This window comes from Schistocerca gregaria, chromosome 1 (genome assembly GCF_023897955.1).
Source record: "Schistocerca gregaria isolate iqSchGreg1 chromosome 1, iqSchGreg1.2, whole genome shotgun sequence".
NCBI lineage: Eukaryota > Metazoa > Arthropoda > Insecta > Orthoptera > Acrididae > Schistocerca > Schistocerca gregaria.
In genome coordinates this window covers 628,889,709-628,914,961 of record NC_064920.1, presented here as the reverse complement: position 1 = coordinate 628,914,961, position 25,253 = coordinate 628,889,709, and the positions used below count along the sequence as shown (strand labels likewise).

Genomic DNA, 25,253 nt, shown 5'->3' with positions numbered 1-25,253 from the left:
TATGACACTACTTCTCATGCACAGAAAGCACAGATTTCCTAAATTAATACAAACATAGCTGTCCTTACATGAAATAGGTTAAGCCACAAAACAAACTCATTTGAGTACTGGATAACAACAATACAGAAAAGATACCTAGCTACTCACCCTACATCTACATCTATATGGATACTCTGCAAAGCACATTTAAGTATCTGGCAGAGGGTTCATCGAACCACCTTCACACTTCTCTATTATCCCAATCTCGTATAACGCACAGAAAGAACAAACACCTATTTCTTTCCGTACGAGCTATGATTTCCCTTATTTTATGATTGTGATTTCTTCTCTCTATGTAGGTCGGTTTCAACAAAATATTTTCACATTTGGAGGAGAAAGTTGGTGACTGGAATTTTGTGAGAAGATTCTGTCACAATGAAAAACGTCTTTCTTTTAATGATGTCCAGCCCAAATCCTGTATCATTTCAGTGGCACTTTTTCCCATATTTCGCCATAGTACATAATGTGCTGCCCCTCTTTGAACTTTTTTGATGTATTCTGTCTGTCCTATCTGGTAAGGATCCCACACCACGCAGCAATATTCTGAAAGAGGATGAACAAGCATATTGTAGGCAGTCTCCTTAGTAGATCTGTTACATGTCCTGCCAATAAAACAGTGTCTCTGGTTAGCCTTTCTCACAACATTTTCTATCTGTTCCTTCCAATTTAAGTTGTTCATAATTGTAATTTACGGCCTTTAGATTAGGCTGATTTATCATGTAACCAAAATTTAACGAATTCCTTTTAGCACTCATCTGGATGACCTCCCACTTTTCATTGTTTAGGCTCAACTGCCAATTTTCGCACCATTCAGATATCTTTTCTAAATCATTTTGAAATTTGTTTTGATCTTCTGATGACTTTATTAGTCAATAAATGACAGAGTCATCTGCAAACAACCAAAGATTGCTGCTCAGATTGTCTCCTAAATCGTTTATATAGACAAGGAACAGCAAAGGGCTTGTAACACTACCTTGGGTAACGCCAGAAATCGCTTCTGTTTTACTCTATGACTTTCCGTCAATTACTATGAACTGTGCTCTTTCTGACGGTAAATCACAAATCTAGTCACATAACTGAGACAATATTCCATAAGCGCGCAAATTCACTACAAGACGCTTGTGTGGTACAGTGTCAAAAGCCTTCCGGAAATCCAGAAATATAGAAATGATTTGAAATGCCTTGTCAATAGCACTCAACACTTCATGTGAATTAAGAGCTAGTTGTGCTTCACAAGAACGATGTTTTCTAAACCCATGTTGACTGTGTGTCAATAGACCTTTTCCTTCGAGGTAATTCATAATGTTCTAACACTATATATGTTCCAAAATTCTGCATATCGGTGTTAATGATATGGGTCTGTAATTAAGTGGATTACTCCTACTACATTTCTTGAATATTGGTGTGACTTGTGCAATTTCCAGTCTTTGGGGATGGATCTTTCGTTGAGCGAATGATTGTATATAATTGTTAAGTATGGAGCTAATACATCCGAATACTCTGAAAGGAACCTAATTGGTAAACAGTCTGGACCAGGAGACTTGTTTTTTATTAACTGATTTAAGTTGCTTTACAACTCCAAGGATATTTGCTTCAACGTTACTCATGTTGGCAGCTGTTCTTGATTTGAATTCTGAAATATTTACTTCGTCTTCTTTCGTGAAGGTGTTTCGGAAGGCTGTGTTTAGTAACTCTGCTATGGCAGCACTGTCTTAGATAGTACATCCATTGCTGCCACACAGAGAAGGCATTGATTGTTTCTTGCCGTTAACAAAGTTCACATAGGACCAGAATCTCTTTGTATTTTCTGCCAGGTTTTGAGACACAGTTTCATTGTGGGAACTGTTATAAACATCTCGCATCGAAGTCCACGCTAAACTTTGAGCTTCTGTAAAAGATCGCCAATCTTGAGGCTTTTGCATCTGTTTGAATCTGGCATGTTTATTTCATTGTTTCTGCAACAATTTTCTAACTCATTTTGTGTACCAAGGAGGATCAACTCTGTCGTTTGTTATTTTTGTGGTAAAAATCTCTCAACTGCTGCCACATCTGGTCTACACTTATATTATTAATTTGGAATGAGTGGAGATTGCCTCTCAGGAAAGCATCAAATGAATTATTATCTGCTTTTTTGAATAGGTATATTTTTCATTTATTTTTGGAGGATTTGGGGGTTACAATAATCAGTCTCGCTAGACAACCCTGCGTTCACTAATCCCTGTATCAGTTTTGATGCTCGAAGCAAGGGAAAACTACAGCCATAATTTTTCCCGAGGGCATGCAGCTTTACAGTATGGTTAAATGATGATGGTGTCCTCTTGGGTAAAATATTCCGGAGGTAAAATAGTCCCCCATTCGGATCTCTGGGAGGGGACTACTCAAGAGGACGTTGTTATCAGGAGAAAGAAAACTGGCGTTCTACGGATCGGAGCATGGAATGTCAGATCCCCTAATCGGGTAGGGAGGTTAGAAAATTTAAAAACGGAAATGGATAGGTTAAAGTTAGATATAGTGGGAATTAGCGAAGTTTGCTGTCAGGAGGAACAAGACTTCTGGTAAAGTGAATACAGGGTTATAAATACCAAACCAAATAGGGGTAATGCAAGAGTAAATTTAATAATGAATAAAAAAATAGGAGTGTGTGTAAGCTACTACAAACAGCATAGTGAACGCATTATTGTGGCCAAGATAGACACAAAGCTCACGCCTACTACAGTAGTACAAGTTTATATCCCAACTAGCTCTGCAGATGATGAAGAAATTGAAGAAATGTATGATGAGATAAAAGAAATTATTCAGATAGTGAAGAGAGATGAAAATTTAATAGTCATGGGTGACTGGAATATGATAGTAGGAAAAGGAAGAGAAGGAAACGTAGTAGATGAATGAATATGGATTGGGGGGGAAGAGATGAAAGAGGAAGCCGCCTGGTAGAATTTTGCACAGAGGATAACTTAATCATAGCTAACACTTGGTTCAAGAATCATAAAAGAAGATTGTATACATGGAAGAAGCCTGGGGAAACTGACAGGTTTCAGATAGATTATGTAATGGTAAGACAGATTTAGGAACCAGGTTTTAAATTGTAAGACATTTCCAGGGGTAGATGTGGACTCTGACCACAATCTATTGGTTACAAATTGTAGATTAAAACTGAAGAAACTGCAAAAAGGTGGGAATTTAAGGAGATGGGACCTAGATAAACTGACTAAAATAAGGGTTGTACAGAGTTTCAGGGAGAGCATAAGGGAACAATTGACAAGAATGTGAGAAATAAATACAGTAGAAGAAGAATGGGTAGCTTTGACAGATGAAGTAGTGAAGGCAGCAGAGGATCAAGTAGGTAAAAGACAAGGGCTAGTAGAAATCCTTGGGTGACAGAAAAAATATTGAATTTAATTGATGAAAGAAGAAAATATAAAAATGCAGTAAATGAAACAGGCAAAAAGGAATATAAATGTCTCAAAAATGAGATCGACAGGAAGTGCAAATTGGCTAAGCAGGCATGGCTAGAGGACAAATGTAAGGATGTAGAGGCTTATCTCGCGAGGGATAAGACAGATACTGCCTACAGGAAAATTAGAGACCTTTGGAGAAAAGAGAACTACTTGCATGAATACCAAGAGCTCAGATGGAAATCCAGTTCTAAGCAAAGAAGAGAAAGCAGAAAGGTGGAAGAAGTATATAGTGTCTATACAAGGGTGATGTACTTCAGAGCAATATTATGGAAATGGAAGAGGATGTAGATGAAGATGAAATGAGAGACATGATACTGCGTGAAGAGTTTGCCAGAGTGCTGAAAGACCAAGTCGAAACAAGGCCCCTGGAGTAAACAACATTCCAGTAGAACAACTGATAGCTTTGGGAGAGCCAGTCCTGACAAAACTCTACCATCTGGTGAGCAAAATGTATGAGACAGATGAAATACCCTCGGACTTCAAGAAGAATATAATAATTCCAATCCCAAAGAAAGCAGGTGTTGACAGATGTGAAAATTACTGAACTATCAGTATAATAAGTCACAGCTGCAAAATACTAATACGAATTCTTTACAGACGAATGGAAAAACTGGTAGAAGCTGACCTTGGGGAAGATCAGTTTGGATTCTGTAGAAATATTGGAACATGTGAGGCAATACTGACCCTACGGCTTATCTTAGAAGCTAGATTAAGAAAAGGCAAACCTACGTTTATAGTATTTGTAGACTTGGAGAAAGTTTTTGACAATGTTGACTGGAATACTCTCTTTCAAATTATGAAGGTGGCAGGGGTAAAATACAGGGAGACAAAGGCTATTTACAAACTGTACAGGAACCAGATGGCCGTTATAAGAGTCGAGGGGCATGAAAGGGAAGCAGTGGTTGGGAAGGGAGTGAGACAGGGTTGTAGCCTTTCCCCAATGTTATTCAATCTGTATATTGAGCAAGCAGTGAAGGAAACAAAAGAAAAATCCGTAGTAGGTATTAAAATCCATGGAGAGGAAACAAAAACTTTGAGGTTCGCCGATGACATTGTAATTCGGTCAGAGACAGCAAAGGACTTGGAAGAACAGTTGAACGGAATGGACAGTGTCTTGAAAGGAGGGTATAAGATGAACATCAACAAAAGAAAAACGAGGATTATGGAATGTAGTCGAATTCAATTGGGTGATGCTGAGGGTATTAGATTAGGAAATGAAACACTTAAACTAGTAAAGGAGTTTTGCTATTTGGAGAGCAAAGTAACTGATGATGGTCGAAGTAGAGAGGATATAAAATGTAGACTGACAATGGCAAGGAAAGCTTTTCTGAAGAAGAGAAATTTGTTAACATCGAGTATAGATTTAAGAGTCAGGAAGTCGTTTCTGAAAGTTATTGTATGGAGTGTAGCCACGTATGGAAGTGAAACATGGATGGTAAATAGTTTGGACAAGAAGAGAATAGAAGCTTTCAAAATGTGGTGCTACAGAAGAATGCTGAAGATTAGATGGATAGATCACATGACTAATGAGGAGGTATTGAATAGAATTGGGGAGAAGAGAAATTTGTGGTACAACTTGACTAGAAGAAGGGATTGGTTGGTAGGACATGTTCTGAGGCATCAAGGGATCACCAATTTAGTATTGGAGTGCAGCGTGGATGGTAAAAATTGTAGAGGGAGACCTAGAGATGAATACACTAGGCAGCTTCAGAAGAACGTAGGCTGCAGTACATACTGGGAGATGAAGCAGCTTGCACAGGATAGAGTAGCATGGAGAGCTGCAACAAACAGTATCAGGACTGAAGACCACAACAACAACAACAACAACAACAACATTAACTCAGGATTATTTGTTGCTAAGTCAAGTGCATTTTCACTCTATAGAGATGGCATTGACTTGCAGACAGGCAAATGGAAGAGACTGCCAAAATATTAAAACTTTCGGATAAAGTTTGTATCCTGAAGTAGAAAACATTAACATAGGACAACTCACACACACATGGTCACTGTCACAGTGTGCTAGAACCCAACTGCAACTCTGTCTGATGGAGCAGCAATCAGACATGGGTGGTGGGGGTAAGAAGGTGGGGAGGGGGAGGGTATGGGTGGTGGAAGATGCTAGTGCTGTCTGGTGGAGCGTACAAGGACTAGATGGGGACAAGATAAAGTTGTTAGGTACAACGTCGGGAGGCTGCGTTGGAGGGAAGGGGGACAGGTAGAGGAGTATATAAGGCGAAAGTATATAGGTGCATTGTTGGGATAGATGATGTGTAGTACTGGAATGGGAGCAAGACCGGGGATACGTATGTGGGAGGCTGGAGCTAGTGAAAGTTTAGGTCCAGGGAGACACCCCACATGCACAGTTCAGTTATTAAAGTGAAGCACATCATGCTGGGCAGTATGTTCTGCAACGGGTAGTCGAGATGTCTATTGGCCATAGTTTTGGCAGTACCTGTTCACCTGTTCATGTAGACAGACAGCTTGATAGTTGTCGTGCCCACATAGAAAGTGACATAGCGGTTGCAGCTTAGTTGGTAGATCACATTGCTGCTTTAGTAAGTGGCCCTGCCTTTGATGGGGGAGGTGACACCTGTGACAGGAGTGGAGTAGGTGGTAGTGGGAGGATGTATGGAACAGGTCTTGCATCTAGGTCTATTGTAGGGATATGAGCCATGACACAAGCAGCTGCTCCAGTCCTTGGTGTTACTGAGTCATGAGAGGAGTGCTCCTCTGTGGCAGGACAGTGGGTATGTGAGAGATGATAAGTCACTGGAGAGAAAAAGCACAGAATATCTGTTTCTGGAGAAGATTGGGTAGGTAATTTTGGTCTGTGAAGGCCTCTGTGAGCATCTTGACATAATTTGAGAGGGACTGCTCATTGCTACACCAATGGCTAACTTGTAATAAACGGATTTCCTGGTATGTAATTGGTGGCACCTGGAGATGTGGAGGTATTGTTGGTGATTGGTAGGTTTGGTGTGAATGGAGGTACTGATGTAGTCGTTGTTGAGGTGGAGGTCAACTTTGCGGAAGGTAGTTTTTTGTGTTGAGGGGGGCTATGTGAAGTGAATGGGGGAGACGGTATTGAGGTTCTGTAGGAACACAGATACGGTGTCCTCGCTCTTGGTCCAGAACACAAAGATATCATCAATGTATCTGAACCAACAGAAGGGTTTAGGATTCTGTTGGTTAGCAAGGATACCTCTGGATGGACCATGAACAGGTTGTCATAGGAAGCTGCTATGTGGGTGCCCATTGCTGTACAGAGGATTTTTTTGTAGGTGATACTTTCATAAGAGAACTAATAGTGTGTGAGGTGCACAAAAGCAGAGATCCTCTCTGGGGAGGGGGGGGGGGGGGGGGGCAGTAACTTAACCACAAAGGGGCTGTCTTGGTGGTTGGATTTTGAACTTTAGAAAACATGTAGGAGATAGTAGTGGTGTGAGTGAGGACAGAGAGAGAGATCAGGAGAGGTGTTATGGGTGGACCTAAGAGATTGAGGAGGGACTGGAGATTCTGCTGGATTTTTTGAATGGGGCCACTCTGACAGGGTTTGTAGGTGGACTTACCTGACAGCTGGGGAGACCCTGCACCAAGTAATCTCTGGGGTCGATACCCATAGTGGTGCGGCCTACGTCAGTATGTAGGATTATAAGGTCAGGGTCAGTTTTTAGTTGGTGGAGTGTGGTTCTTTTCATGGATGGTAGGTTGGTTTCCAAACTGTGAGATTTGAGGAATGATGGTGAGGCAAGTTTCGAGATAAGGAAATTCAGAAAAGTTAACAGGTGATGATGGGGGAGGAGGGGGGGGGGGGGGGTGGGAGTGGCTCATAGTTGGATGGAGGAGTGAAGTGAGTCAGGCAAGGTCCAGTTTGGTTTTGGTTTGTGTCTTATTGGTAGGGTTGGTGGCGAAAAAGTGTCTCCACTGTAAGGATATGGAGGGCAGAATGTCTTTAACAAGCCCAGCATGAGTGACTTTGGGAGTTCAAATGGCTCTGGGCACTATGGGACTTAACTTCTAAGGTCATCAGTCCCCTAGAACTTAGAACTAATTGAACCTAACTAACCTAAGGTCAATCATACAATGAAGGACAATATGTCCTACGAAAGAGGCGAGCACCGTGATTCTGCTATTGTGCAGATTTTATCTGTAATCATCATATTTAAAGACACGGCATCTAAGTCCTCCTATAAAGGCCAATTCACATTGGCCATCATATCACTTCATGTACCATCCCATCATTCTGTAACACATTTCACATGGCGGCATCCGCACTGGCCATCCTGTCACATCACAGCACCATCGAGGTTTCTTGGGAAGGAAGTTTTGACGGCTGACCTCATCTGTCCCTTGTTGATCACGTACCCCCAAGTTTATTTTCTCCTGATACGCAGCCTAGATCTCCATATTTTGTTCTGTTGTGGTTTTTGTTGTTGATATAAGTTGTATGTTGTTTATTATAAATTGTTTAGTTACTTCTTTTGTAAAGATTTACAATTTTGTGAAACATTAACTGAGGCAGTGAGGCAGCAGTTTGAATTGTACCACACGAGTGCACTGATTTACTTGCCCTCTACTACATTTATAAAGTGGATTTTTATACGTACCGGCACTGTATTTAATATTTTACAATGCAATTGACTACAATATGGCTGAAATTTGAACTGAAAAAGTACTGTGGGTACAATGAGATTGTTTAGTAGGTGGAATTTATTTGTATGTTGTCAGGCACTTGTATTGTTTTATAAATAAATGGACTGAAACCTAAAGACACTGCAAACTGTTTGTTTAAATATGTGATTTTGGCAGGCTTATTTATTGTTAAGTAACACTCTTGATCGCGTGTGAAACTGTTTTGCAAACATCTGTGGTCAATATTTCTGTAGTGTCACTAGCTAACCCCAATACAAATAAGGCACTTGAATTATTAAAAGCCAAATACAAGAGGTATTGAAGGGAAAGGCATTGAGAGGATATGACTACTGTAAAAGAATTTGCACTGTGCTAGCAATGAAACTCAACCTTAAACAAACTATTTTTTCATGGGATGTGATGGCAGCTAATAACACCATGTACCTTTTAGTAACTCTGGATGCAATTTGACATAACAAATCAATTAAAAAAAAAAACTGATGCTTCGACTTCCTAAAATATAAAATGCAGACTACTCCTTCTTGAGCTTCTTGTGGAGTACGTGAAATTCCCCCTCTATACCACATAATGACATTTTTCGGAACCACATTACTTTTTTTCCACTTCTGTCTTCCTTCTGTAATAGACAAACTATTCTTGCAAGCTGCAAACCATTAAACTCCAATAAATGTCATTTTCATACAAATGTGGCTCCAGCATCCATTGCATTGGGTATATGCAACTCATGTGTAAAAACAGTTGAAAACCATCTTACAAAAATAGCAATTCCTGTGGAAAAAATAGTTGAGGACAGCGATGCGAGTTGAGATCATGTGACTTGAATTGACTTGATGTGCCGTGATGCGATGAACAGTGTAAATACATTTTGACGTAATGGTGCCACGACATAACAGCTGGTGTGAATTTATTGTCCGTCAACTAAAGTATAATAACCTCTTTATTAATTAATGTACAATGAAGATCAAGCAATCAAACTGTAGCTCTTGGCAAAGTGCTTTGAGTGGTACTTACATGCAATTTAGCATAATTAATTCACCAGTGATACACATTTAACTGGAATTTGATAACTGGTATGAAATCTAGCGCAAAAACGTACACATATAGCAAGGCAGTATCCACTGCTGGAAGTCAAAACATGTGATTTAGAGCCTTTAATTCTTGAGATTTATAATTCTGTTTGTATTTTTCTTTTGTGTGTTTATAATTTTGCCTAATTTCATCCACAACTAATGAACTATACAAGCTATACAAATTCTGAGCAGTGCAACGTAAAGAACAGTAAAAATCCATTAAGGAATAAATAATTTTAATAATATTTAACAGCACAAAGAAAAAGAACTCTTTTTGAGCATTGCAACAAAGTTTGCAGTTATTCAACTTCAATTATTGGGGGATCTATTACATGTACTACTTAATATAACATATCATTTTAGACTAGAATTTCAGCACACAGCTAATAACACAATCAAATTATTCACATATACTCTGCATCAAAAGATGTAAGAGAAGCTGGTGAAACGACAAACCTCTTTAAGTGGTGCATAAGGGAATTTTGTGGAGGGGGTGGACCATGGCTTTATAGGGGCGATGGGCACATGATGTGAACACAGTTTGGTACAAGCAGGATGAGGCAGGACCCGATGATGATGATGATGATGATAATATTGGGTTGTGGGGCATTCAACGGCGTGGTTATCAGCACCAATACAAATTCCCATTCTTTCCACTACCCTGTCTCACCATTTTCCTGAATGGTGATGAAACCTTTGCTCACCAGAGAGTTTTATGTGTGAGCTAGTGAAGCAACACACAGGTCAGGCTGAGTATTGATTCCAGCCACGCACTCTGCAGAAAGATAAAAGTCTTACAGGTAGTCCAGTCACTGGACTTAGTAAACTTAGGGCTTAATCAGACGTCTGATTATTTGTAGCCAGTTGACCAACTGGACTTGAGATTTTCGTGTGATGTAGGTTTTGTACTCTGTTTCTGAATCCTAAAGTCGGACTTCATTTCAGTTTTACCAGTGGATTCTGATTAATTTTCCCTACAAATTGGCACTTAGAATTTGGTGTCATTTGTTGGTTTGACTCTAATAAGGTGTCAGTTAGTTTGTGGTTTAATCTCCTTTTATGATTAACAGTGAACATAGTTAATGTTTTCCGGCAGTTTTCAATTTATTAAATTTTATACGGGGAACTTACCTGTCGCTATACTGGGGGCCCGAGTTGATTTTAGCCATATACTGAAATAGTTGGTTTCACCAGTCTTTGAGTTTATGTGAACATTTTAAAGACAGTAAACTTTTATTAGTGAAAATTGAAATAGTGTCATTTTGGGTCATCATGTCATGTAATTGGCACCTGGAAAGTGCTTAGTGATTAATTATCTTATTGGTTAACAGCATTACGGGCACTTTTATTTCATTACTTCAGTTACTAATGTGCTTAGGAAGGGAAGCTGAATTTATTATCCCAGTAAAGACAATGAGAGTCATCATATTTAATTTACAACCCAAGATTTTTTCCCTGTAACATCGACACTACACAATGCAATATTGTAGTTACATCACAACATCTGAGGTGTCAAACAAGCAGATACTAAGATATACTATCACTTGGGAAAACTGCTGGAACAAGCTCATCATAATGTAAGCATAACTAGTTAATAAAGTGTCAAGTGCAGCAAAAACTTGGAAGGACATATGTAATTTGTCATTCTCTGACCTAATGTGGGCTACATCTCCATCGAAAAGAAAACATAGCTGTTCATTGTGTACAGATGAGACAGTTGATGCAGGCTTGCCCAGCAGTCAACATGTGTGTGGTTTGGAAGGCAACAATAAAAGACAGCAAAGCAGAGAAAGAAAAAGGTGGACACTGAGTAAAGTTAAGTGTCAGAGAATAGTAACAAAGGAAAGAGCATTGGGTGTGGATTAGAAGGAAAGCCATTAGGCATGCACAACACAGCGGGCATATATCCTTGGAGGACAGAACACTGGTAAACAGATAATATGGCACAACCGGAGGTTTCTCAAAGCAAATCTTTCACCTGCCAAGCGATATACCGTGTCTCCCCAACTTGCACAAAAATAGTGGTGTGGACATCATTGCTTTCTTGCAATGCTGGAATCACTTATTGCCCAAGGACGTCCTTATAATACGCAAGTGTCACTGTACACCTAACTGGCCCACAACGTGTCATCTCCTGGAAGAAAAATGGACCAAGAATGAAGGAGCTTGTGAAACTACAACAGATACTCATATAAGCTGAGTGCAGTGGATGTACCTGCACAAAATACGACAGAGTAGAACCCTGTATGCAACAGTTCTCTGCGTTCACAGCACTGTACAAAATAAAATGTGCCTCATCCATCCAAATAATGTTTCCTGGCCACACTTCATCCATTTCCATGTGTGCCCAAAAAACAAAGGACAAAGTTACAGCACTCTAGCCTACCTTTGGGCTTAATTTGATGCACATTCTGAATCGTGTAGGGGCATCAGCATAAAACAATGAGAGAGACAATTCTCATGACACAGCTTATTTCTTCATCACACTGTTCAACCCATTTATTGATATGGAGCCTCTTTGCAATTTCTGTCAGTGATATTCCCGCTATGTAGTGCTGCTACTGCTGTCTTTCTGATAAAGCAACATTGCCAGCAGTGCCCACACTTTCTTCTCAATAGCCATTACATTTTGTGTGGTAAACTTACATCTTTGTAATCCTTGACACCAACAGTCACTTCACAAAAGAAATCAACAAGTGTCGCCGAGCAACAAAAAGTTAACTAGTATCTAAACAGGAAAAATTTCACATTCTTACAGCTTACAGTGTCATGATTTCATCTAGTTGCAGAAAGTGGAACTATTATTTTTTTTGCAGCATACACCACGAGCGCACCAATTAATGAACATGTCTACGATGTTTCAGCGTACTGTGAGGTATACAACCTGCACTGCAGCCCTCAGAACACTGCCAGTTTACTATAACTCCTTATTACGTCTGAAGAGATGGGAATGACTAAATCCCCTGTGTTGCATTCCTAAGAAAGTGTCAGAGTGCTAATTGAAGTTAAGAGTGGTTCGGACTAAAATGTAATCTCACAGTAAAAACAAGTAATCATTCACATGTTTGTATGTTTAACGAAAAAAAATTCTGGTGTTTTTGTAAAGGAATGTGTGTCATATTATCTATATCTGAAAATAATGCTTCATGAAGTAAGACTTTTTGTATGTCTATGTATTTTTGCTGTGTTTAGAGCCAACAAAGTTCATGTGATGGATATTGACCATATTTGAAAACTACTGTGATGTATTGAAGAAAATTAGCTATGTTAGGGAATATTCATGATTTATTAACAAAATGAGCCTGGTTTGGAGAAATATTATATTTTTTTGAAAAGTTTTCATGTCTGTTCTTATGTACTTACATGAAAAATGAAGACTTTCCCTTTTTTCTTCAAGCTGAGTACACAGAGGCATATATATATATAAATTTTGCTTGTATTTAGGGAACTATTTTACATTTTTCAAGAAGTTTTGAACTTTGCTAAATCATTAACCAAGAGATGAAAAGTCAAACTTGTTAAAATTTTAATGTAACTTTGTGAGTGTAGTCAGCTACTGAAAACTGTGCAAACATCTGAAGCATTAGTAAAAACATTGTTGAGAATGAAGACCTTGGAACTGTATTTTTATAAAATGTGTCAACTCTATTTATTAGCCCTGTGGCAGTTTATAATTTGAACATTTTAGTGAGCAGAATTCTGTGATACGAGTTATTGATAATTATATGAGAGATTTGATACGAAATCAACGTAAGAGATCACGTGTTTTGAATAAGTATTTCAGGGTCATAAATTGAGTATGAATAATACTTTTGTAACTGAGGTCTTACGCTGAAATTTATGGAGTGTTGTTGAAGTTATATTTTGGCATTTTTGTCAATATTTATACAGAGATTTGATGTAATATATGAGTATTGGAGCAATGTTAATGAGATTGAGATAGTGCAATGATGACAATGATGATGTGGTAATGTTGTTATAGTGATCTGAGTTACAGTAGTTCACATGTCAACATGGCTTGTGTATTGAGTGAGGAGTAAGTTGATTTTGTGCTGTATAATTGGTGTTTTGTCTGTCAAGGCTAAGATGATTTTATGATATGCTAATTGTGGGCCTGATGTTACTAAAGTATGGGGATTTCAGTTGATAGCTTTGTAATGATGTCATTTTGTTGGGAAAAGGAAACGATGATGTTTACCTGTAAAAAATGCTGAACAAAGTAATGCTGTTGCTAACTATGGATAAGTACCATCAGAATACGTTTTTCAAACAAGCAGCTAACAATAGAAAATTCAGGATGGAATGTTGCAATATTATGAACAGGATAACTGCAACTCACCACACAGCAGAGATTCTGAGTTGCAGACAGCACAACAAAAGACTGTCAGAAAGTGAGCTTTCACCGCCAACAAGGTCTTTATTGAAAATAGACGGAATACACACACACACACACACACACACACACACACACACACACACACACACACACTTGCATGCAAACCACACATGTGACAACAGTCTCTGGCGGCTGAAGCCAGACTGTGGCAACAGCGCATGATGGGAGAGGAAACCGGGTGGTGGGGGTAAGGATGAGGCTGGGGTGGGGACAGGGAGTGATAGCAGGGCAGGGGTGTGGGTGGTACAATGCTGCTTGTGGGAGCAAGCAGGGAGGAGGTGGAGAGAGGGTAGGGCTGCTAGGTGGAGTCGGGACGTTAAACAGAGGACAGGGGAGAGGTGGGAGGAGGTAGCTACCTGCTCCCTCCCCCGCCCTCCATCTAACCTCCCAACTGCACCTAGCAGCCAAACCCTCTCTCCACCTCCTCCCTGCTCACACCCACAAGCAGCACTCTATCGTCCACACAGCTACCCTGCTATCCCCGCCCCAGTCTCCTCGTTACCCCCATAACCCAATTGCCTGTCCTACTCTCCCAAGCTGCTGCTTACAGTCTGGCTTTGGCTGCTAGAGACTGTGGTCATGTGTACGTGAGTTGCGTTGCGTTTGTGCGCACACTCATTTGTGCATAAAGTGTGTGTGTGTGTGTGGGGGGGGGGGGGTTGTCAATTTTTGACAAGGACCTTGTAGGCCGAGGCCGAAAGTTCACTTTCCATAGTCTTTTAGTTGTGCATATCTGTGACTCAGCATCTCTGCCATATGGTGAGTACAAACGATCCTTTTCGTAATACAGTTACATTTACACAAATGTCTGACATGTTTTATGTATAACTAAAGGAAAACTGAGCACGAAGAGAATTGGGAATCAGGGAGGGGTTGTTGATATTGGAGAAAATGTTAAGAAATCTTACTGTAGTAATTTAAATTGAGAAAGCATACTTGAAATCTTGCTGTAGTAATTTAAATTAAGAAAGCAAACTTTTGTGAAACTTTGCTGCTGGTTAACATCGTTTTCATGCAAACTTCTGTGAAATTATCCTTGAGAATTTATGTACATATTAATGAAGATAAGGGTATTTTTTGTGATTTTCTGTGATGCTACGGAAAGTGTACTTGAAAGTTATGTAAGCTTAGTGAGAGATCTCATTTTTCGTGTAGTTATCAGAAAGTGATAAACTGCCCTCACATATTTGCATTCACTGGCATGGAAACAATAATTTTCATTCTTGTGTGATAAAGAATACTAAAAATTTCAGATGATCCATTAGGAATGCCATAGTTGCAATGGTCAGCTTTTGATATAACACAGACTGAATCCTGTTCATTAAGTTTCAATTTTTTTATGTTTATAACCAAAACTTCTGCTGTTTTATTTGTTACAAAACACGGAGTCAAAACTTTGATGTACAAGCTCATACATATTTTCTATCACATGTTATAATAAAACTCTAGGTTCTAAGAAAATGTTGTGATTATAGTCCACAGTTTCTCGATAAAACTTTAAAATAAAAATTTAATATTTACATGTATTTATATATATTTTATAAATTTCCACTGATACATTTTCTTGCCTGAACCAGATATCTTTCAAGTAAATTTGTAAACTGTCAAGTAAATTTGTAAACTGCTGCACATTGAAAGCATTTAGTCTACAATCTGTCATGGTAGCTACTCTGGAATACCAGTTGCCCTATGACCCGAAGAAATTCATAAGAAATGCATGTTAGTTCTCACTACTGTTTTGGGAAATGGAACTTTCTCAGTGATGTATGGAATAAATTTGGGTAAAAGACTATCGAGTCAATCAGATGATGACTGAAGGAAAGGAAAAATAAGCCAAAATATGACTTACCGAAAAGACTGTGGTTTTATCGATGAAGGGAAATGGAAGAAGTGTTTCATAGAAAACTGTTTATACCAGAAAAACACAACTTCACACAAAAATAATGGATTAAAAAAACATAAAGATAACTGTGATTTACATAGTGCTTTATCAAAGATGTAAAGACATTTTAAAAAAAGTTATTCCACAAACTTTCCTCCTATTAATCAGGTCCATGTGACTGAGTTTAAATTTAATGTGAATATAAAACCATTTTTGTACATAACTCTGGTTAAAAAGAAATTCTGATATATTTTATACAAACTTTTGTCTTTTATAGTTAACAATAACCAAACAATGGAAAATCAAGGATGGAATGTAACAATATTATGAGAAGCAAAGTTGCTACTCACCATATAGCGGAGATGCTGAGTCACGGATAGGCACAACAAAAAGACTTTCACAATTATAGCTTTTGGCCGTTAAGGTACACACACACACACACACACACACACACACACACACACACAAAAAAAAAAAAAAAAAAAACTGCAGTCTCAGGCAATTGAAACCAGACCATGAGCAGCAGCACCAGTGCATGATGGGAGTGGCCACTGTGTGGGAGTAAGGAAGAGGCTGGAGCGGGGAGGGGGAGGGATAATATCATGGGGGTGTCAGACAGTGAAATGCTGCAGGTTAGACTGAGGTCAGGGGAGTGGTGGGGGGGGGGGGGGGGGGGAGAGGAGAGAAATGAAAAGACTGGGTGTGGTGGTGGAATGATGGCTGTGTAGTGCTGAAATGGGAACAGGGAAGGGGCTGGATGCGTGAGGACAATGAATAACATAGGTTGTGGCCAGGAGGGTTACAGGAACGCAGGATGCAATGGACAGAAAGTTCCCTGCACAATTCAGAAAAGTTGGTGTTAGTGGGGAGGATCCATATGGCACAGGCTATCAAGCAGTCACTGAAATGGCTTGGACCCAGTGACATACTTCCTTATCTGTTGCAAATTCATGACTGCAAATAGCTTGTTTTAGAGGTCCACAGTGATTCTGCGGGTGTCCAAGACTAGCATTCACTTCTGCAACCATTTCCGGTGTTGACACAATGAGCCTGTCCAGGACGAGCATCGTCTTCTGATGACTCGCACCCCTCAAGGAATCTTGTTGCCATTCCACAACACTTGAACGACTCAGACTGTACTCGCGGTACACAGCCTCCATCCGCTGATACTTTTCACGGCCTCCAACTCCCTCTGCTGCCAAAAATCGAATTACTCCTTGTTGTGCCTGCTTACTCGCCTGCATGTTCGGTAGTGGACGACAACTTGTGTGACCACCTTCTCTTCAGTGTGAAACCACACTGGTGCTATGCAACATCAAATGGTGTGCACACATCAGTCTCTCTACTAATAGATGGCGCCACCATACCCACAGTTACGTGGTGCCACCTTACGTGTAAGGCAACGGTGGACGCACTGACCAAGTTGTATTTGGATGAACTTCATAGAATACAGGACAGTGGTTGCAGCTTAGCTTTTACACTACATGACTGGTTTTACAGGTAGTCCAGCCTTTGATGGGATAGGTGATGTTAGTGACCGGACTGGAGTAGGTGGTGGTGGGTGGATGTATGGGACACGTCTCGCATCTAGGTCTATTACAAGGGTATGAGATTACCTGAGATTAAATGGAAACCTGGTCTGCTGGTCATTGTCTCTCCCTGACAAATGATACAGGAATATACTTCTGATCATGTGTATCCATTTTTATGCCCGCAGTTCCTCTTGGGCTACAGGTACCTTCAGCATGACAATGTATTATCCCGTTGCTTCATAGTGCATCACGAACACTTCAGAGACCAAGGCCGATATGCCCCCTATCCCTGCCAAACCCTTCAGGTCATGTGACCTCAATTCCATTGAGAAAAATCTGCAATTCCATAATTAATTCACATGGTATTCTGTAAATCCCATCACAAAGGAGCACTAGGTTTTACATTACCAGGCAGCCCTTACAAGCAACTTTAGTAACATGTATTAACGACAAATTGAGGATAGTGATAATGACTACTTTTTAGGTCACATCTATTAGCAGTAAAGAAGCTATTTTAAAAGTAGCTACTGCTTCTCTGTAGCAAATGTGCATGCATTGGACCCAACTTTGACCAGTTTCTGCAAATTGTGGATGGTGATTTAATGGTTATGGATCAGATTAGATTAGAGAGATTAGATTAATACTTGTTCCATAGATCATGAATACGACACTTCGTAATGATGTGGAACGTGTCAGGTTAATGAAATACGTCTGTACAAGATATTACATTACACAAAATATTGCATGACACCAATGTTTAAGTTTTTTTCTCTTAATTTATATCTAAAAATTCAGCCAATCAGTAGAAGGAGTTGTCATCTAGACTTTTGTGGCAGCATAATTTACCCCCTTCTGTGCCAAAGTCAGGTTTAACCCTGGGCTGGATTATTAACAACAAATTTCATAAGTGAATATATATACTGTGAGATTACTGTGAGGATCCCTAGATCCTTAAATAGATGTCTGCAAGATGACCATGGGTGGGCTCCAGCAATTATTCTGATTACACGTTTTTGAGCAATGAATACTTTTCTACTCAACGATGAATTACCCCAGAATATGATACCATACGACAGCAGTGAATGAAAGTAGGCATAGTAAACTAATTTACTGAGATTCTTATCACCAAAATTTGCAATAACCCTAATAGCATACGTAGCCGAACTCAGACGTTTCAGCAGACCATCAATGTGTTGCTTCCAATTTAACCTCTCATCAATGAACAAACCTAAAAATTTTGAAAATTCTACCTTAGCTACAGACTTCTGTTCAAAGTCTATATTTATTACTGGAGTTGTGCCATTTACTGTACGGAACTGTATATACTGTGTTTTATCAAAATTTAAAGAGAGTCTGTTTGCTGAGAACCACTTAATAATTTTGTGAAAAACATCATTTACCATTACATCACTTAGGTCTTGGTTTTTGGATGTTATTACTATACTTGTATCATCAGCAAAAAGAACTAAATTTGCATCCTCATCAATATGGAATGGTAAGTCATTAATGTATATCAAGAACAGTAAAGGACCTAAGACCGAACCTTGTGGGACCCCGTGCTTGATAGCTCCCCAGTTTGAGGAATCAGCTGTTGTATTAACATTACATGAACCACTTATTTCAACTTTCTGCATTCTTCCAGTTAAGTATGAATTAAACCATTTGTGCACTGCCCCCCTCAGACCATAATGATTTAGCTTATCTAAAAGAATTCCATGATTTACACAGTCAAAGGCCTTTGAGAGATCACAAAAAAATACCAATGGGTGATGTCCAGTTATTCAGAGCATTTAATATTTGATCAGTGAAAGCGTATATAGCATTTTCTGTTGAAAATGCCTTTCTGAAAACCAAACTGACATTTTGTTAGTACTTTATTTTTACAAATATGGGAGGCTACTCTTGAATACATTACTTTCTCAAAAATTTTTGATAGAGCTGTCAGAAGAGAGATTGGGCGATAGTTGTTGACATCCGACGTATCCCCCTTTTTATGCAAAGGTTTTACAATGGCATACTTCAGTCTATCGGGGAGAACACCCTGCTCCAAAGAGGTATTACATACGTGGCTGAGAATCCTACTTATCTGTGGGGAACAAGCTTTAAGTACCTTGCTGGAAATGCCATCAATTCTGTAAGAGCTTTTACTTTTCAGTGAGTTTATTATTTTACTGATTTCAGAGAGAGAGGTTCGTGGAAATACAGTTGTTTCAAACTGCGCAGGTATGGCATCTTATATTAGAAGCCTTGCCTCTTCTAGTGAAGATCTAGATCCTACTTTCTCCACAACATTTAAAAAATGATTATTGAAAATATTTCCAATTTCAGATTGTTTGTTAGTACACTTGTCATTCAGTTTTATGGCACTAAAGTTTTCCTGTGCTCTTGGTTGCCCTGTTTCCCTTTCAATAATATTCCAAATAGCTTTAATTTTATTATCAAAGTTACTGATCTCAGACATGATACACATGCTTCTGGACTTTTTAATAACTTTTCTTAGTACTGCACAATAGTTTTTATAATATTGAACAATTTCGGGGTCAGTACTCCCTCTTGCTGTTAGATACAGTTTTCTTTTACGGTTGCAAGATATTCTTATTCCTTTAAGAAACCTAGACATGGATGAAAAGTTTATGGGAACTTTATTTTCCTCATGATTCCAATGGAAGCAATATGTAGGGGGCTGTATTATAATCCTAGAGTCATCATTTAAAGCTGGTTCTTGAAACTTTGTTAGTAGACTTTCTCAGGGTAGTTTCCATCTATCTCAAAGAGTCTGTCAATTCAGTTGCTTCAACATCTCAGTGACACTCTCCCACAGGTCAAACAAACCTATGATCATTCATACTGACCTTCTCCATATATGTTCAATATTCCCTGCTAGTCCTATTTGGTACAGGTCCCACATGCTTGAGCAATATTTAGGATGGATAGCACTAGTTTTTTGTAGACTGCTTATATTTCCCTAGTATTCCACCAAACAACCAAAGTCTGCTACCCTCCCAGTACTGAGTCTATGTTCTCATTCCACTTAAAGTACCTACTAAGTGTTACTTCCAAGTATTTGTATGAGTTTACAGACTCCAACTGCGACTCTCGAATATTATATTCATAGGATACTATGTGTTTTTCATTTTGTGAAGTGCACAATTGTACATTTTTGAACATTTTAAAGCAAGCTGTCTATCACTGCACCTTTTTGAAATCTTATCAGGGTCTGACTGAAATTTGTACAGTTTCGTTCAGACTTTGCTTCACTGAAAATAACGGCATCATCTGCGAAAAGTCTGAGGTTACTATTAATATTTTCCACAAAATCATTAATATAAAACATGAACAGCAAGAGACCCAACACACTTCTCCATGGTACACCCAAAATTATTTCTACATCTGATGACGACTCTCCATCCGAGATAAAGATCCAGGCTAAATGGAGGATGTTGCAGTGTTTCCAAACCAAATTGCCAATACCTAGATTTCATCCAATTGGCAGTATTGGTGCAGGCATTATCATGCAATAGGATTGCATTACCATGCAATAGGATGCTTCCTCTGCTCGTCAAGTTCTTCAAACATGGTACCACAATCACTACACAGTGCTGTGAAGACTCTTTGCAGAAACTGCAATGCACCATAAAGTCAAAATGCCCAGGAATACTGTCGAATGGAATCATTCTGTTGCATGATAACGCTTGCCTCCTCACAATGGCAACTGGACAAAGGTTGCACTTCGGTGATTTCATTGGGAAATACTGCAATATCTTCTGTACAGCACAGATTTTTCACATGTTTGGCAACCTGAAGAAAGAAACACAAGGACTTTTGGTTTCATTCAGATGAGGAAGTGCAAGAGTGAGTGCAGTTGTAGATCCGTCAGCAGCTGACTGCATTCTATGAAACATTAAGTGATCGTCTTGTCTCCTAGTGGGATAAATGTTTTAATGCTTGTGGTGATTACATTTGAATGGTACCATTCCATGATCTTATTGTGGTGAGTGTTCGGTTTCCATCTGACTACCTCTCGTATGTTTTTGAAGTCTGTATTGTTTCTCATGGAGAAGGTTTTTCTGTTCAAGATGTGTCCGAATATGTTCTAAAAGCCTACAACAAATGGATGTCAAGGATATAGGACAGTAATTTTGTGGATCACTTCTGCTACCCTTCTCATACAAATGTGTGACCTGTGCTTCCTTCCAACTATTGGGTATGACTTTTTGTTTGAGGGATCTATTACAGATTATAGTTAACAGAGAGACTAACTCAACTGCAAATTGTTTATAGAATCTGACAGGTATCCCATCGGGTGCATGGGTTTCGTTCAATTTTAATGGTTCAACTGTTTTCCAATGCCACTGACACTAATATTGATTTCACTTGTCTTTTTAGTGATACAAGAATTAAATTGGGCAATATTCTTGGGTTTTTCTTTGTAAAAGAACATTTGCAACCAGAGTTAAGCATTTCTGCTTCTTCTTTGTTACTTTCAGTTGCAGTTCCAGTCTTGTCCATGAGTGACTGGACACTAATTTTGGTGTCACTAACAGCCTTTACATACGACCACAATTTTTTTGTGTTTTGTGAAAGATCATTTGACAAGATGCTGCTATGGTAGTCATTGAAGGCTCCATGCATCACTGCCAGTCACTTTTCATTCAGCATCTCTGTGTCTATAACCCTATGCTTTGTTTTATACCTATTATGCACTAATCTCTGTTTCATTAGAAGTTTCTTTACAGTGACTGTACACCAAGGAGAGTGCATATCTATCATCACAATGGTCAACTAATCTATTAAACCTGAGTAATAGTTACTCCATATGGTCCTGTCCTGAGCTAAAAGTTTCAAGTTCCTCACTGAGGTATGACTCTATTGTTTCTCTGTCTAATTTGCTGAACATGTAAATCTTTCTGCTTGATTTAGTTGCCCTTTGTGTTTTGGTATTCATTGTTGCTATAACTGCCTCATTGTCACTGATAGCAGTTTCAATGTGGATTTTTCAGAGGTCATGTGTATTTGTTGCCATTGCATCTAATGTATTTCCATCATTAGTGGGTTCTGAACTAGCTGTCCTAGGCAGTTTTCAGAGAAGCATTTAGTAACATGTCTTGTCACATCCACAATTAACAAAATTCTAATCATCCCAATTGATTGTTGGAAGATTAAAGTCTCCTCCAATGATTACAGTATCATTAGAAAACTTAGGTGCAAGCAAACTGAGGTTTTTTCTAAAGTTTTCAGTTACATATGGAGGAAATCTGATAGTTGATGGAAGAACCACAGTATAATTGTTTGCACACCTTTGATAATGTTCCCAAACAATCTCACATGCAGCTTCAACTTCTATTTTGGTGGATTTGAGTTTCCTGTCTACTATGACAAATACACCGACTCCATTTACTTTTTCCCAATGCTTTTGGTATAAACTTAAATTTTCCCCAAAGATCTCACTATTGCCAACTTCAAGTTACAAACAAAATCATTTAGGAAAAAAGGAGATGACTCACCGAAAGGCAGAAGCACTGCGTCATCGACTAACACACAAACAAAAGGTACAGAGCTTTGTTAGCTTTCAGAGTGAAATTCTTTTCTCAAGCTGTAGTAGAAGCCGCCCCCCCCCCCCCCCACCCCTTCATACACACACACACACACACACACACACACACACACACACGCACGCACGCACGCACGCACGCTTTCTCGCATGCACATACCTGTCTCCCCACATTGTGCTCAGTCGACTGCCAGCTCTATCCTGGACCATGATGAGTGTCTTGGGGTGAGGTGGGATTGCGGGGTGGGGTGGGTTGAGGGATGGAGAGGGGCCAGAGGCAGAGAGGGGGCTTGGGGGAAGTATCTAGTGGCTCAAGGGAGAGTGGGGAGCTGTCCATGGGCTAGCAAGAGGTGCAGGTGGCAGATGGCTGGGCACACAATGTCATGGACTAGGGTGTGAGATGGCAGCACACAACTAGCTGACACGTATTGGGCAGGGGTGCACGACCCCCCCCCTCCCCCTCACACACACACACATCTCTTTCCCATTACTCCCACCCAATACATGTCAGGTAATTGTGTGCTGCCATCTTACGCCCTAGTCGGTGAAATTGCTTTCCCATCTGTCTCCCACCCGCCCTTCTACCTGCACCCATAGCTAACCCATGGATGGCTCCCTACTCTCCCTTGAGCTACTTCCCTCCAACTCCCTCCCTGGCTCCAGCTAGCAAAGCAAAGCTCTGTACCTTTTGTTGGGTATCTGTTCACAATGCCATACTTCTGTCTTTTTGGTGAGTTTTCTCCTCTATTCCTAAGTAATTCATTATTCTCAAACAGAACTTTCAGGTTCTACTAAGTTTTTTGTGCCCTGCATTGTGTTGGCTTCAGTACTTTTTAGAAGCACTTGAAAACTCTAGCATGTTATTGCGAATGCTTCAGCAGCCAATTATGATTTTGAAATTCTCATCTGTGGGAGACATTTCTTTGGATCACATACTTTTACTTCTTGGTTACCAACAGCTACTGTTACCTGGAGTGGAAGGAGAGTTGACTAATCTAAAAAACACTTGTGTGCACCTCACACACAGTCAGCTGTTTGGGTCACTACCTCTGATGCACAATACACATCTGACCTATTTAGGGGGACCTATGACTCTCAGACCAATGTCACAAGTCTAGGAAGTCACAGCCTAGCTTGGAAAATGAGAGTAAGAGTTCAAAGAAAAGGCTTCTCTGAGATGCATGGTTATTTACTATACACAATATTCTTACTGCTGACTTCTCATGAATTAATGCTTTATTATCTGTTTTAAACAATGAAAATCCATGATGGAGTAATGACAGCTATACTCACCATGGGGAGAAAACTATCAATTGCAGACATGTACAACAACAAGAATGCTATACATCTGAACACACACACACACACACACACACACACACACACACACACACACACACACACACACACAAGTACAAATAACAAATACATGACAACTGTTTCTGACCTCAAAGGCCAGACTGTGTAAAGCAGCTGGGCCTGATGAGAGAGGGTGGTTTGAGTAAGGATGAGACTGGGTTGGGGAGGGGGGGGGGAGGGCTAGGAGGGTCGGGGTGGGGGAAGGTGTGGTGCTGCTTGTGGGAGCTTGCAGGGACCTGGTGAGGACAGGATAGGGTTGATAGGTGCAGTCAGGAGGTTTGTAGTGGGGGGAGGGTGTGGGGGGGGGGGGGGGGAGGAGGCAAAAGGGGAGTAGAATAGGAGAGAAATTGAGGAGGGGGCTTTGACAGAACAGAAAGCTAACAGTGGAAGCATGAAGGTAGACAGATGGTTGAAGGATAATGACTAGCAAAGGATGAGACCAGGAGGGTTACAGGGAATGTAGGATATATGGCAGGGTGAGTTACCATCATCTGCACAATTCAGAAAAGATGGTGTTGGTTGGAAGGATAAATATGGCGCACTATGTGCAATCCCTCTCTTGCTCTGAAACTCTTGCCCTCCTGTAACTAGAGCATCATGTGCAATGCCACCTCAAAAAACTCCCCACCCTGTTCTCCTTCTACCCCTGCCTTGGACTACCACTATCCACCACCTCTTCAGCAGCCACCAAACATCACCCACATCCCCTAATAGCCGAGACAAACCCTGTCTCACAGACCTACTACATTTACCACATACTACCACCATCCATAACCTAAACAGACCTGAAATATTGTCACGAACCTGTACTCTACAAGCCTCAGTCTCACAGAAGTATCAGTCCTTTCCAAAGGCCTTACCTTTTGCTCCACTTCTAAATTCAATCTTGCTGGACTTATTAAAGATCTTCTCTCCTTCTCTCAAATTCTACAAAGGCACTTTTTCGTCATCAACCCTACCAATCAGACTCAACCCAAAACCAATGCTGAACCCCTCCATCCAACCATGATCCACCCCCACTGCCCTCAAATCACCCCTTGTTAACATTCCATAATATTTTAATCTCAAACCTTGCACTCACCATCATTCCCCAAATTCTTTACATGGAAACTAACCTCACATCCTCAGAAATAAGCTCAATCCTGACTTCATAATCTCACCTGCTGACAAAGTATCAAGCACTGTGGTTTTGAACCTACTCTGCTACACAAAGACACCGACCATTTCCTCCACTGAATCTTCATAGTTCCTGTTCTATTACCACATGGCACCTAGCTCGTCACTATTGATGCCACCTCTTCTAACCTAAGATC

The 25,253-nt window shown here is 39.9% G+C and overlaps 1 protein-coding gene across 1 annotated transcript in view; it reads right to left on the bottom strand.

Annotated features, from left to right (window-relative positions):
- Positions 1–25,253, bottom strand: part of LOC126359866 (N-alpha-acetyltransferase 80-like) — a 118,762-nt gene that overhangs the window by 71,411 nt on the left and 22,098 nt on the right. The window lies entirely within an intron of this gene.